Source organism: Danio aesculapii, chromosome 20, assembly GCF_903798145.1.
Source record: "Danio aesculapii chromosome 20, fDanAes4.1, whole genome shotgun sequence".
NCBI lineage: Eukaryota > Metazoa > Chordata > Actinopteri > Cypriniformes > Danionidae > Danio > Danio aesculapii.
The window spans coordinates 14,871,234-14,883,723 of NC_079454.1; the positions used below are offsets into that span (position 1 = coordinate 14,871,234).

The 12,490-nt window shown below is 39.2% G+C and overlaps 2 long non-coding RNA genes across 2 annotated transcripts; both read right to left on the bottom strand.

Annotated features, from left to right (window-relative positions):
• Positions 1-813: 813 nt before the first annotated feature.
• Positions 814-4,209, bottom strand: LOC130213845 (uncharacterized). The gene is made up of 3 exons (XR_008835502.1): positions 4,133-4,209; positions 981-1,091; positions 814-901 (listed from the first exon to the last, which is right to left on the bottom strand). It is a non-coding gene; the product is annotated as an uncharacterized LOC130213845 (long non-coding RNA).
• Positions 4,210-4,315: 106 nt separating this feature from the next.
• On the bottom strand, positions 4,316-12,271 carry LOC130213846 (uncharacterized). The gene is made up of 3 exons (XR_008835503.1): positions 12,204-12,271; positions 11,998-12,076; positions 4,316-4,391 (listed from the first exon to the last, which is right to left on the bottom strand). It is a non-coding gene; the product is annotated as an uncharacterized LOC130213846 (long non-coding RNA).
• Between the last annotated feature and the right edge of the window lie 219 nt (positions 12,272-12,490).

Consider the following 12,490-nt stretch of genomic DNA (forward strand, 5'->3'; position numbering starts at 1 on the left):
TTTGCGTGAAACAGCTTGTGTCTTCTGTTGCCCAGCGAAGAATATGAAGTATGGACAGAGAGCAGCAAGGGACATTTCTGTCCAATTGTCTCCATGTGATGAATTTGTCACAAACTGAACTCCAATATAAAGTGCATTTAAAAAAAACGCCAACGAGGATGAAGATAAGTTGGGGGAGAAATAAACAAAATAGTGTGATTATTTGACTCTCAGAGACCTGGCAAGCTCCTCTCTCATCGTTTTCTGTTTTTTTTTTTCAAATTGACTTGAGGCACCTCTCAAGCAGATCCAGAAAAAATAAAATAAAGAAAAATCAGAAAAGGATTCTTAAAATATTATTTTACATTTGAAATTACACATATGGAACACATCTTTACATTTCTCATGAACAGTATCTACGTAATTACATTGGCAAATACACGCTGATTTTGGATTTCTTTTTAAAACGCCCCCATCTGACACTGTGGAGCAGTAGTTTCCTGCGTAAAAACCTCAAGGAAAACGAGAGCCTTTGTTTTTATTAAGTCCCAATCGTCTGACAGAACTCGTCGAATTTGACGAAAAAACTGAACAACTCTTAGTTTCATCCAGCCAGTTTTAACCACCAGTAGAAAAAAAAAAAAAAAAAAAAAAAAAAAAAAAAAATAACGCTTTTCGTTCACGTCTTCCGCGATGCGTCCTGAAGAGCGAGCGAGTGCTCCGACGGGCCCTTTTTCTGCTTTTGGTCCATACAAGATCAAATGCAGTTTTCTGATTGTCTCTATAGAGCCACAACATGTTTTTTAACCGTCAGAGAGAACCTTTTTGTGTTGTTTTTGTTGCATACAAACGGCTGCGCTTATGGGTCCACGTCTTCTAGATCACTCCGGGAGTCGCCCAGCATCATTGGGGATTCGGATCCCTGAGAGAAAAAGAAACGCTGTAGTTGTGAAAGTTCTTTAATAATGTTTTTTTTTTTTTGACGATGGATTGAATTCTACCTGTCTGAGGCTTCGGTCTGAGTTCTCATTGGCTGGACTGCCGTCAGATCCATTACTGCTGCCGGACTGATCCTTCTCATTCAGTAAAGCTGTGGCGTAAGCTAGAGTGTCCTAAACAACACACACACACACACACACACACACACACACAGACACACACCACACACACACACACACACACACACGCACGCACGCATGCACGCACGCACGCACGCACACACACACATAAATACACACAATTTCATATTCATTTTGGAGTTCACATACATGACCAGGGTTTCTGCAAATTTCACAAAGTCAAATTTAAGACTTTTAAGACCTTTTTAAGACATTTATGAATGAAATTTTATGTTACTTAAATATTATAATTAGTTATTTCTTTTAAATAAATTGTCAAAACAAGCAAACTCTAGTTGTATACATACCCTTTTTCAATAAAACATATATTTAAAAACTATAATAAACTTGATGTATGCACAACAGTCTGTCCAGGTCAGTTGTCCTCACAATATATGGACTATAAATACACAGAGACCTTTTAAACAAATATGACTGTAAGGACAATAATTAAACCATATTGTAAATAGAGTTCTAAATAGTTTTGAGAAAAGTTTTATAGAGATGGATTTTTGGTAATTGGATGCGTGTTGGGTAGCTTTACATGGACATAAAAAAATTAAGACCTGTTTACAATTATTTAATACCTACAGTACAAGTCAAGATTTCAGTGAATTTAAAACTTTTTAAGGACTTAAAATTTAGTTTTTGAAATTTAAGACATTTTAAGACCCGGCAGACACCTTGATGATATATTGTTTGTGTTTTGTGTGTGTAATGTATTAAAAACATGCTTAAAATAATTCTTAAACAGTTTAGGATATTACCGTTTTGTGTTTGTAATTTGCTTCACATCAAGAGCAGTTCTCAAATAAGAAAGGGACATATTTTTATATTTCGCTAAAACTGAAACCTATTTTGATACTTTGAATAAAACAAATGTTAAATTATTAAAAATAATATTAAAATTAATTAAATTAAACACGTTACAAGCTAAATAAAAATAACAAAACACCAAATTACTAAAATAATACAACTGAAATAAAACAAGATCTAACTAAACTATTATATTATAAACTACATTTCACTAAAGCTACATTAAATTGACACTGAAATAACCCAGCTTTTTTACTTTTAAACCTCATAAAGCCTTATTGTAGATTCAAAAAGATCATATTGTAGATTCAAATGACAAATTTCCACAAATGTGTCTAAGAAATGTTTCTTTCTGGTCAACAAAATCTATATACAGTGCATTTGGAAAGTTTTGATAGCACTTCACTTTTTCCACATTTTTTGTTACAGCCTTATTCCAAAATGGATTAAATTCCTTTATTTCCTCAAAAAAAATATTTTCTGTAAAAAAAGATTTTTTGAAATTGTTGCAAATTTATTAAAAATAAAAAACCTGTACATAAGTATTCACAGCCTTTGCAGTGAAGCTCTAAATTGAGCTCAGGTACATTCTGTTTTCACTGATCATTCTTGCGATGTTTCAGCAGCTTAATTGGAGTCACCTGCAGTTCAGTGCAATTCAGTTAATTGGACATTGATTGGTCCCAGGGTTGACAGTACATGTCAAAGCACAAACAAGCATGAAGCATGAAAGAATTGTCTGTAGACCTCCGAGACTGAGGAAGGTTACGGAAAAAATGTATGCTGCTCTGAAAGTTCCAATGAGCACAGTGGCCTCCATCGTCCGTAAGTGGAAGATGTTTGGAACCACCATCTAGGCTGAGTGATCGGGGGAGAAGGGCCTTAGTCAGGGAGATGACCAATAACCCGATGGTCACTCTGTCTGAGCTCCAGCGTTCTTCTGTGGAGAAAGGAGAACCTTATAGAAGGACAACCTGTGCAGAAATCCACCAATCAGGCCTGTATGGTAGAGGGGCCAGATGGAAGCCACTTCCCACCTGGAATTTTCAAAAGGCATCTAAAGGACTCTCAGAAAATAAGAAATAAATTCTCTGGTCTGATGAGACTAAAATTGAACTCTTTGGAGTGAATGCCAGGCGTTAAGTTTGAAGTAAACCAGGCACCACTCATCACCAGGCTAATACCATCCCTACAGTAAAGCATGGTGGTCGCAGCATCATGCTGTGAGGGTGTTTTTTCAGCAGCAGGAACTGAAAACTAGTCAGGATAGAGGGATAGATGAATGCAGCAATGTACAGAGACATCCTGAATGAAAAGCTGCTTCAGAGTGCTCTTGACCTCAGACGACCAGTCCATCTTCCAGCAGGACAATGACCCAAAGCACACAGCCAAAATATTAATGGTGTGGCTCACAACAACTCGGTGAATGTCCTTGAGTGGCCCAGCCAGAGCCTAGAACTAAATCCTATTGAGCACCTCTGGAGAGATCTGAAAATGGCTGTTACACCATCGCTTCCCATCCAACCTGAAAGAGCTTGAGAGGTACTGCAAAGAGGAATGGGCAAAAATTCCCAAAGACAGGTGTGCCAAGCTTGCGGGCATCATATTCAAAAAGACTTGAGGCTGTAATTGCTGCCCAAGGAGCATCAACAAAGTATTAAGCAAAAGCTGTGAATACTTATGTACATGTGATTTTTCAGGTTTTTTCTTTTTAATAAATTTGCAACAATTTCAAAAAGCTTTTTTTACATTGTCATTATGGGGTATTGTGTGTAGAATTTTGAGGAAATAAATTAATTTAATCCATTTTGGAATAAGGCTGTAACATAAAAAATTGTGGAAAAAGTAAAGCGCTAGGTATACTTTCCGGATGCACTGTAGTTAGACGATTTAAAAAATGTTCCCTTGGTAATCAACTGAAATATGTTAAGGTTAAATGTAATACAAATAAATGAAAGCTACTTAGAACGATCAATAAATAAAAATAAAAAATAGCAACAAACAGAACTGTTAAAAATTTAAATTAAAACCAAATAAATCTAGTTCAAAATGGTAATAACAAAAATGATCTCTGTATACTGATCAGTTTGCATGACATCAAGATTTTAACATCAACTAGTAATTTGCCAATTACAAGCTGAACACATGACGCATATTGGTTTCGATTAATGTAACGAGATGATGTAATGCAATATAATTCCTCTGTTATAGTGCTATACCTGTGCTGAAATGGTGCGCTGGAAGGTTTTTAGCCGTGGACGTCTCATTCGATACATTACTCTGGGGCGTCCAGTAGTGCTCAGACATCTGAAAAAGGAGCGCAGGAGATATAAAAAAGAATGGTAAATGCCATCTTAAAACAAACACCTACTGAAGTTGTGTGTGTGTGCGTTTTCTCTTGCCTTCTTCTGAAGCCACTGCACTGCCCAACTCCAGTGTCCTGAAAGTTCCTTAAAATAATCCTTAGCTGGAGAACATCTAACAAACACACAGAGACTCGTAAGCGCGATATATCAAATCGTATATCACAATATATCAAAGAATGCTTCATTTATCAAAGACAATCATAATTACTAGAAGCATACAAATAAGATATTATTTATTTAGATTCAAACAGTAAAGGTACTGAACAAACTATGTTGAAATAGATCTATCAAATTACAACATTAAAAAAAAGTTTGTCAATCAGATGTTGGTGAGTGTTTTGTTTTGGCAGCGGCAGACTTTTCTGCACTATTTCAGCAAGAAAGAGGTAATTTTTTTTTTTTTTAAAACAAACACAATTTTTTTTTTGCACTCAGATTGAAATCCAAAAACTTTTGTTGAGGATTACAATTAAGCAACTTCAAATCATCATGAATGACTAAGTTACGTAAAATCAGTAATCGAATTATTTGCCTTAATCAGAATAAGACAATAATATGATTATGATATGCTTTTTGAATGTTCCTTTCATGATCCTGTTTTACATGTTATAGCACATAATTCAATAATGTCATTGTGTCACTACACTATCCACATTTCCTCAGGAGTTTCACGTAATTTCGGTTGTTTCGTTTTAAATTTGTCGATTTTAACTGGCATTTTGGCACTTTCACTTTCATTCAGGAATATTTCATGCATGCCTCTGTGACAAACGAGATATTGGATGAGAGTATGATCTGCTGGAAGAATTTGATAGCGCGTGGGTACCGATGGATACTGAAACATTTGTAACCAGTATGCACCGGACTGAATCAGCATATGAATTTCGGTGCCTAATTCCAGTGCCACTGGTGCTGCGATAAGAACGTAAGCAGCATCAAGGGGTGCATCAAAGGCACACATAAGTGCGCATTGTGTCACACCATCTTTAATATCTAAACAGCTTTGAGGGATATGGACACCAAGCTATGTCAGGCATTTGTTCTTGTTGCTTATAGAAGGCAAAGCGCGCAGTACGGCGAATGCGGTGAGCGACACCTTTCATCAACACGCGTGATTGCATTTCATCTAATTTGCATAAACTAAGCATTCTAAAGTATGGCTATATTTTACAAGCTATATTTTCTGACACACCAACATGCAGCAGACACTTTACAAAAGTTGCGTGTAGGGGGAGAAACATGTCAAACTTATAAGATTTGAGGGCTCATGGAATCAACTTAAAGGTGAGGAATGGACTGTCTTTGACAGCTTGTGACATCATCTGGCACTTTCAGTGAGTACGTTTACATGGACACTTGAGATGCAATAAATCTCAATATTATATTGAACCGTTCGGTACAACATCCACGGTTTAATATGCGTTTGTGAACTTGTGGTTTTTCCGGTTTTGCGTTTAAATAATTTATGTGCATTTTATATCTCCCCGAATTGACTGTTTGTGTGTGCCTGTAAGTCTACGAGCTGAGATGAGGAAAACTCCTCCCCGTGAGTAAATATTCAATTACTATGCTTAACCATCATTCCACACTTTAACATGATGAGCAGCGGTGAAGTAAGGCAACAGTACAAGGAAGCGCCGGTGTCCTTTCAAATCTGCTGTGTGAGGACATTTCGGTTTTTTTGTCTTTAAGTATAAAGCCAATGACAGAAAAAATAGTAAACAAAAAATGACAGTGTGCAAGCTTTGTACTACACATATAACCATGACTGCACATCTGCGGCTCCATCACACAGCAATATCACTGTCTGAAGGCAGGATAGCAGAGAAGGTAATAAAGACCTTCAAAAACAACAATCCCTCGCTGAATCCTTCCAGCAAACATATCCAACTGGTCCGTATGCATAAAAATAACAAAGGCAGTGGGGGTGTTCATTGCTAAAGATTTCCAGCCGTTTTCGGTGATTGGAGATGTGGGCTTTTGTCATCTAATAAAAGCACTCGATCCGAGTTACATACTACCGTCACACTTTTTCAAAGATAATTAAGATTAAGGTTTATTTATGTTTACTAAAGTAATAATATGTTTATTTGAAATGGTCCATTTATGTTTATTAACTTCACATGAATGTTTGTTTTCAAAATGTAGGAATTTATCTGTTCCCCAGTTTGTACAGAGGCTGCTGAGATTCCAGTGTACATTTTTTTTTATACAATACACTAGGAACTAGTGTGCTTTTTTTGGCTTTTAAGTAAAACAAAGGTGTATTGCAATAAATTGTTAAAAAAAATGTTTAAAAATGTATCCTTAACCTCTTACTGTTCCTATTGCCTAAGCATAGAATAACAAAAAAAGCTGTCAAGCCATCAGAACCAAACCGAACCGAAAACCATGTTAAAAAAACCGAAGCATGTGTTGTACCATAGGCTAACTGTATTGTTGCATCCCTAATGGACACCAATACTCTGATTTTAATATGATTAAGACAATATTCTGATCAAGAGTCTACCACGTAACAGTGAATTTTAATTATCTTAAAAGGACCACAGACACAAACAACAGAGGAAATATTTATAAGCTGGTGATGCAATAACGTTAAAGGAACTATGTTGCTATAACATGTACATTCAAAAAGCAATTCATGTAAACACCTGAATCATATTATTGTCTTATTAGATTAAGAAAAAAATATTAGATCACTGATGTCCATGTAAAAGTAGTCACAAGCCCTAAAACCAGAAAAAGATGTTCCCCGATTTTGATGACAGCCTTTCCACAGGTTAGTAGTAAGCTAATGTAATGTTAATAGCTAATGCAAATCTTATATTCATGCTAACAAACAAATGATCAAAAAAATATTTTAATGCAATTAGAATATGTAAAATATGAAATGTTTACTTTAAACTTATTATAAACATACATTTATATTGTTCAATTATAATGATTAAAATAATTATTTTTTGTCAAATAATTTTGTGTCTAAAAGTATCGGCTCAGGCACCGTTTTGGCACCAGTTCGTTTTAAAAGTATCGATTTAGCACCGGTATCGACATAACCCCAAACGATGCCCAACCTACTATACAGTGGTTATCGCTCCTTTTCATGCAGCCTTGCTGATGTTTGTCATCGTACTGAATTATATTATTGGTCTTCTAAACACCGTGTGACCGTGTAAACTATGCCCTAATACTCTTCTGCCCGATGACGGCCATGACATTTGCCATGCCCGTCTAAGAATTCGACATTTTAAAAGAAGCTTTCACAGACCCTTGCTTGCACTGTAGTCTTTTGCCTATGTCTGAAAGACAGATGGTCTCGCTAATTGGGTCTGGCTGGGTCTCTTTCTATGCCACCGTGTAAGGACTTTATGGCGGAATTTTCTGATGCCCTGACGAGCACTAGAGTACCTAAACGACAGTCTAAGACTGCCTGCACTGTAACGTCAATGACTGATGCGGATAGTATTGGTGCTGGCTGTGTTCTGGAAATAGAGGAGGCCGTTGCTGCCCTGGTTGTTTCACCGGATGAGGCCATACGAGGTAATCCACATTGCTCCAGCACCCAATGCAATCACACAGATTCATTGTTGAAGAAAGCCTACAAGTCTACTGCATATGTAAGCTGGGCAGAGAACACATTATGCCAACTGCTTCTCGCCACCACTAGGACTCTGCAATCGATGAATGTTTGACCCCTCAGTCTCTCAGTTCCTCCAAACTGCTCTTTTGACTGTGGGACATGTCATACGTGAACTGGGTACGGCTTACTGCCACGCTTCTGTCAACCCGGCGCTAAGTGTGGCTGGCACAAGCTAAGTTGCCGGAAGAGTGTAAGAAGACTTTAAGAGACCTTCCAATCGTTTCCTGGACATACCTTTGGACCTAATGTTTCTCTGAGCTTCTAGATAAAAGGGTGAAGTTGTCAGAAACTACTCGCCAACTTACCCAAACTCACTGGAACCTTGTCTTTAAAGTTCCACATACTCATGTTCACCATCCTCTCATGGTACCAGAGCATCGTCTACGTCAGCGTCCTACCCCACAGCCTCTGGGTTCACATAGGCCATGTGGTTGCTGAAAACACACAGGTTTTTCCAACCACATCAGCGGCAATTGTCTGGGGGCCTATGTCAGCTTCCCCTGTGCCACTAAAAGTCGTACCACAAGGCATGAAAAGGTGGGGGCCGGTGGTCAGACATTTTTTAAGCCCACAATTACTGTATTGGAGGCAGGACTACAGTAGATCCTTGGGTTTGGACTACTCTGAGCAGGGGATATACCCTGGCTGTTTTGGCGCCGGCCACTAAAGTTCTCAAGAATTGTTCCCACAGTTTGGGACCATGTGCAAAGGGTCTCTCTGTAAACAGAGGAAAAAGTTGCCTTGTTTCAATGCAACAAATCACTTACATCGGGATGTTTCTGGACTCCCATGCGATGTCTGCAACCCTGTCCACAAACCAGAGTGGACACATTCTTCAGCTCATCACTCACTTCCGGCTGGGAGTTGAGTCTTCAATACAGAGTGTTGCTTAAACTCTTGGGTTTGCTGACTGCTGCCACATCAGTGATACTACTGACATCGACATCACTTGATTGTTGTCTCACACCGTTGTGTTCAAGCGTTGAGACCATGGAATCGCCAGGACTATTCTGAAGTTCAGGTGTGCCCTGTAGTCACAACCGCTGCTTCTCTCAGCGGCTGGGGGGGGCGACATGGAATCACAGAGGTGTCTGTGGCCGATGGTCTCCAGTATGGTCCAAGGATCACATCAATCTCCTGGAGCTGCGTGCGGTTTTACTGGCACTGCAATATTTTTTAAAAGTTCTAGTAGGCCGTCATGTGCTTATTCGGTCAGATAACACCTCCTATCTAAATCATTAAGGTGGCACAAAGTCTCTCAAGTCTCTACATTCTCACTCAAAGATTCTCACATGGTCTCTCCCTCGTCTAGCATCACTGAGGGCAGTTCCGGAATTCCAGAGTTCAGGAATTCACAGAACCACAGTTACATATGTAACTAGCATTTTATAAGTTTGATATTTGGCACTACAGTTAATCAGGAAGTGCCGATTTTGTTCTCTTCAACTGATTGGATGGAAATGCTGCTATATTCACAAATCTTTTATGTGATATTCCAATTTTGTGCATAAATTTAATTCACAGATTTGGATGGAAATATAGCTAATGAACTGTCTCCATTAGGCTTGCCTTGTTCATTGTTGATTACTAGATTACCAATATTACAGTCAGCCACTTTTACAACGCTAAATTTTTAAGCTGGTCAACCAGCTTGGTTTAGAGGTGTTTTTACCCATTTCTAGGCTGGTTTCTAGCCATTTCCAGCCTGGTCTTAGATGGTCAGGCTGGAAAATGACCAGCCTAAACCAGCTAAAACCAATCTGGTTTAAGATGAAATAGTTGGTTTTGGCTATGCTGGTCAAGCTGGTTTTAGCTGGTCATCTCCCAACCTGACCAGCTAAAACCAGCCAACCTGCCTAGGTTGGTTTAAGCAGTTTTTTTCTGCAGGAAAAGATTCTGTCTGTGGAAATGTTTTGATAGCAAAGCAAGAGTCACGTTATTGATTACTTCTTTTCATTTTCCTCTCTTTTTCCTTTTCTTTTTCTCTCCCTCGTCTAGCATTGCTGAGGGCAGTTCACTGTCGAGGTCAAACAACCAAGTGGCAGATGCTCTCTCCAGGGTTCATCTACACCCAGAGGAATGGAGGATTCACCCAGATGTAGTATAGATGATATGGGGAAACAGTTCGGAAGAGCGGGACGTGGACTTTTTTGCACGGAGGTGACCACTCACTGTCGCTTATGGTTTGCGAGGACTGAGCCGTCCAGCCCATTGGGGATAGGACACCCTGTCTCACGCGTGGCCCGATTGTCTCCTCTATGCTTTTCCTCCTCTTCCACTGTTGCTTGAGACATTGCACAGGATAGCACAACAGCAGCCACAGAGTATTGCTCATTGCACCACGATGGCCAGCCAGACCATGGTTTCCCATGCTTTTGAAACTGTTGGCAGACACAGCCATGGCAACTTCCGCTCTGGAAGGACCTGTTGTCACAGATGGATGGTGCAGTTGGCACCCAGATCTAGCCCAGCTGCAACTTTGGGTTTGGCCTTTGGGAAACAAGCTGCATGCTTTATTCGTCAGTGAGATATGCATGCGTTGGCAGCTGGATGATTCTGGAGTTGTGTTAGACCAATCCATCTTTCTTCCCAAGTTTTGCTTCCGCAGTTTTTAAACCAATTAATCAGTCTGGCTACTTCCAGTCTGGATCTTCATCCGACCAGTCAGGGGATAACTTCCGTGTCCTGTGCGAGCCTTGAGATGTTATGTAACTGCTACAACTCATCTTAGAAAGACAGACCAGCTTTTTGTTTGTTATAGCGCTGCCTGGAAGGGCACCGCCATATTGAAACAGAGACTTTCAAATTGGGTTGTGGAAGTTATCAATATGGCATATAAAAGACCTCAGAAGCCTCTACCAGAGAGTGTCTTTTGCCATTCCAGTACGTCTGTGTCAATGTTCTGGGCTGCATTTAGAGGTGTTTTTATGTCAGAGATCTGTGCAGCAGCTACTTGGGCCTCCCCTTGTACTTTTGGACATTTTTACAAGCTCAACATCGCTAACCCTGCATGCTATCAGTTCAGCGGTACTTCAGGATCAGGCATGACTGGTTGGCAGGGTGAGTGGCATTCCTCATGACTATGTTAGTAACAAGTCATCCACTAGTGCTTTGCACCATCTCTGGTCAGGAGGAATAAAAACTGTGGTTCTGTGAACTCCGAACGACCGCCAGAGTAATTTTTCACTCAGAATGTGCTCATCGAGGCAGATAATTGAGCTGGAGCAGCTCATATCCTCGAGGCTCAGCCTGTGTCACCATGTGACCATTTTGGTATATTATCTCAACCTGTCTAGCTGGCGCAGCGACAATCCACTAGTGCTTTGCACCGTCTCTGGTGGTTATCCGGAATTCACAGAACCACAGTTACATATGTAACTAGCGTTTTATAAGTTTGATATTTGGCACCAGTTAATCAGGAAGTGACAATTTTGTTCTCTTCAACTAATTGGATGGAAATGCTGCTTTATTCACAAATCTTTTATGGGATATTCCAATTTTGTGCATAAATTTAATTCACAGATTTGGATGGAAACATAGCTAATGAGCTGTCTCCATTAGGCTTGCCTTGTTCATTGTTGGTTACTAGATTACCAATATTACAGTCAGCCACTTTTACAACTCTAAAGTTTTAGCTGGTCAACAGCCTGGTTTAGAGGTGTTTTGACCATTCTAGGCTGGTTTCTAGCCATTTCCAGCCTGGTCTTAGATGGTCAGGCTGGAAAATGAACAGCCTAAACCAGCTAAAACCAATCTGGTTTAAGATGAAAATAGCTGGTTTTGGCTAGGCTGGTCAAGCTGGTTTTAGCTGGTCATCTCCCAACCTGACCAGCTAAAACCAGCCAACCTGCCTAGGTTGGTTTAAGCAGTCAGTTTTTTCTGCAGGGAAAGATTCTGTCTGTGGAAATGTTTTGATAGCAAAGCAAGAGTCACGTTATTTATTACTTCTTTTTCATTTTAAAAGCCTCTTAAAGAGCAGTTGATTCTCACTGATAGAGTCTATTCTAACCACCTTAGAATCAAAGAATCAAGTCTTTTGAGAATGGACTCCCAGCCCTACCCAGAATTCCACACTCACTTTTGTGCCAGTGTGACCAGGAACTTCACACACTGGTAGCAGCGACTGCTGTCCACATTGTTGCTCTGATGCATCAAAGCTGTAAATGAATGAAAATAACATGTTAGTTATTATATTAGTAAAAAAATAAATAATAAAATAAATTTTAAAAAATCAACTGATCTTATAAATCCTAAAGTAAAAGAACCAAGTGATCCAATTCTTACCCAGAAGACCTTTTTCAGATTCAAAAGCAAATTTGAGTCTCTGAGACTGCAGGGGATCTTCTACCATCTGAAAAGGTAAAGCGTTACATCATTATAGTATACTCAAAAACAATATTTAAACTGCACATATATGCCACACTTACTAGGATTCCAGCAGCATCTGAAAGACGTTCTTCAGTTCATGAGGAGGAGCTGTTTCCAAATGATTCTACAATTCACAAGAACATATTATAAGAAGGATTGTTGCAGGTTTATTTGAATTTGTAGAAAACTAGAGGCAGGCTGAG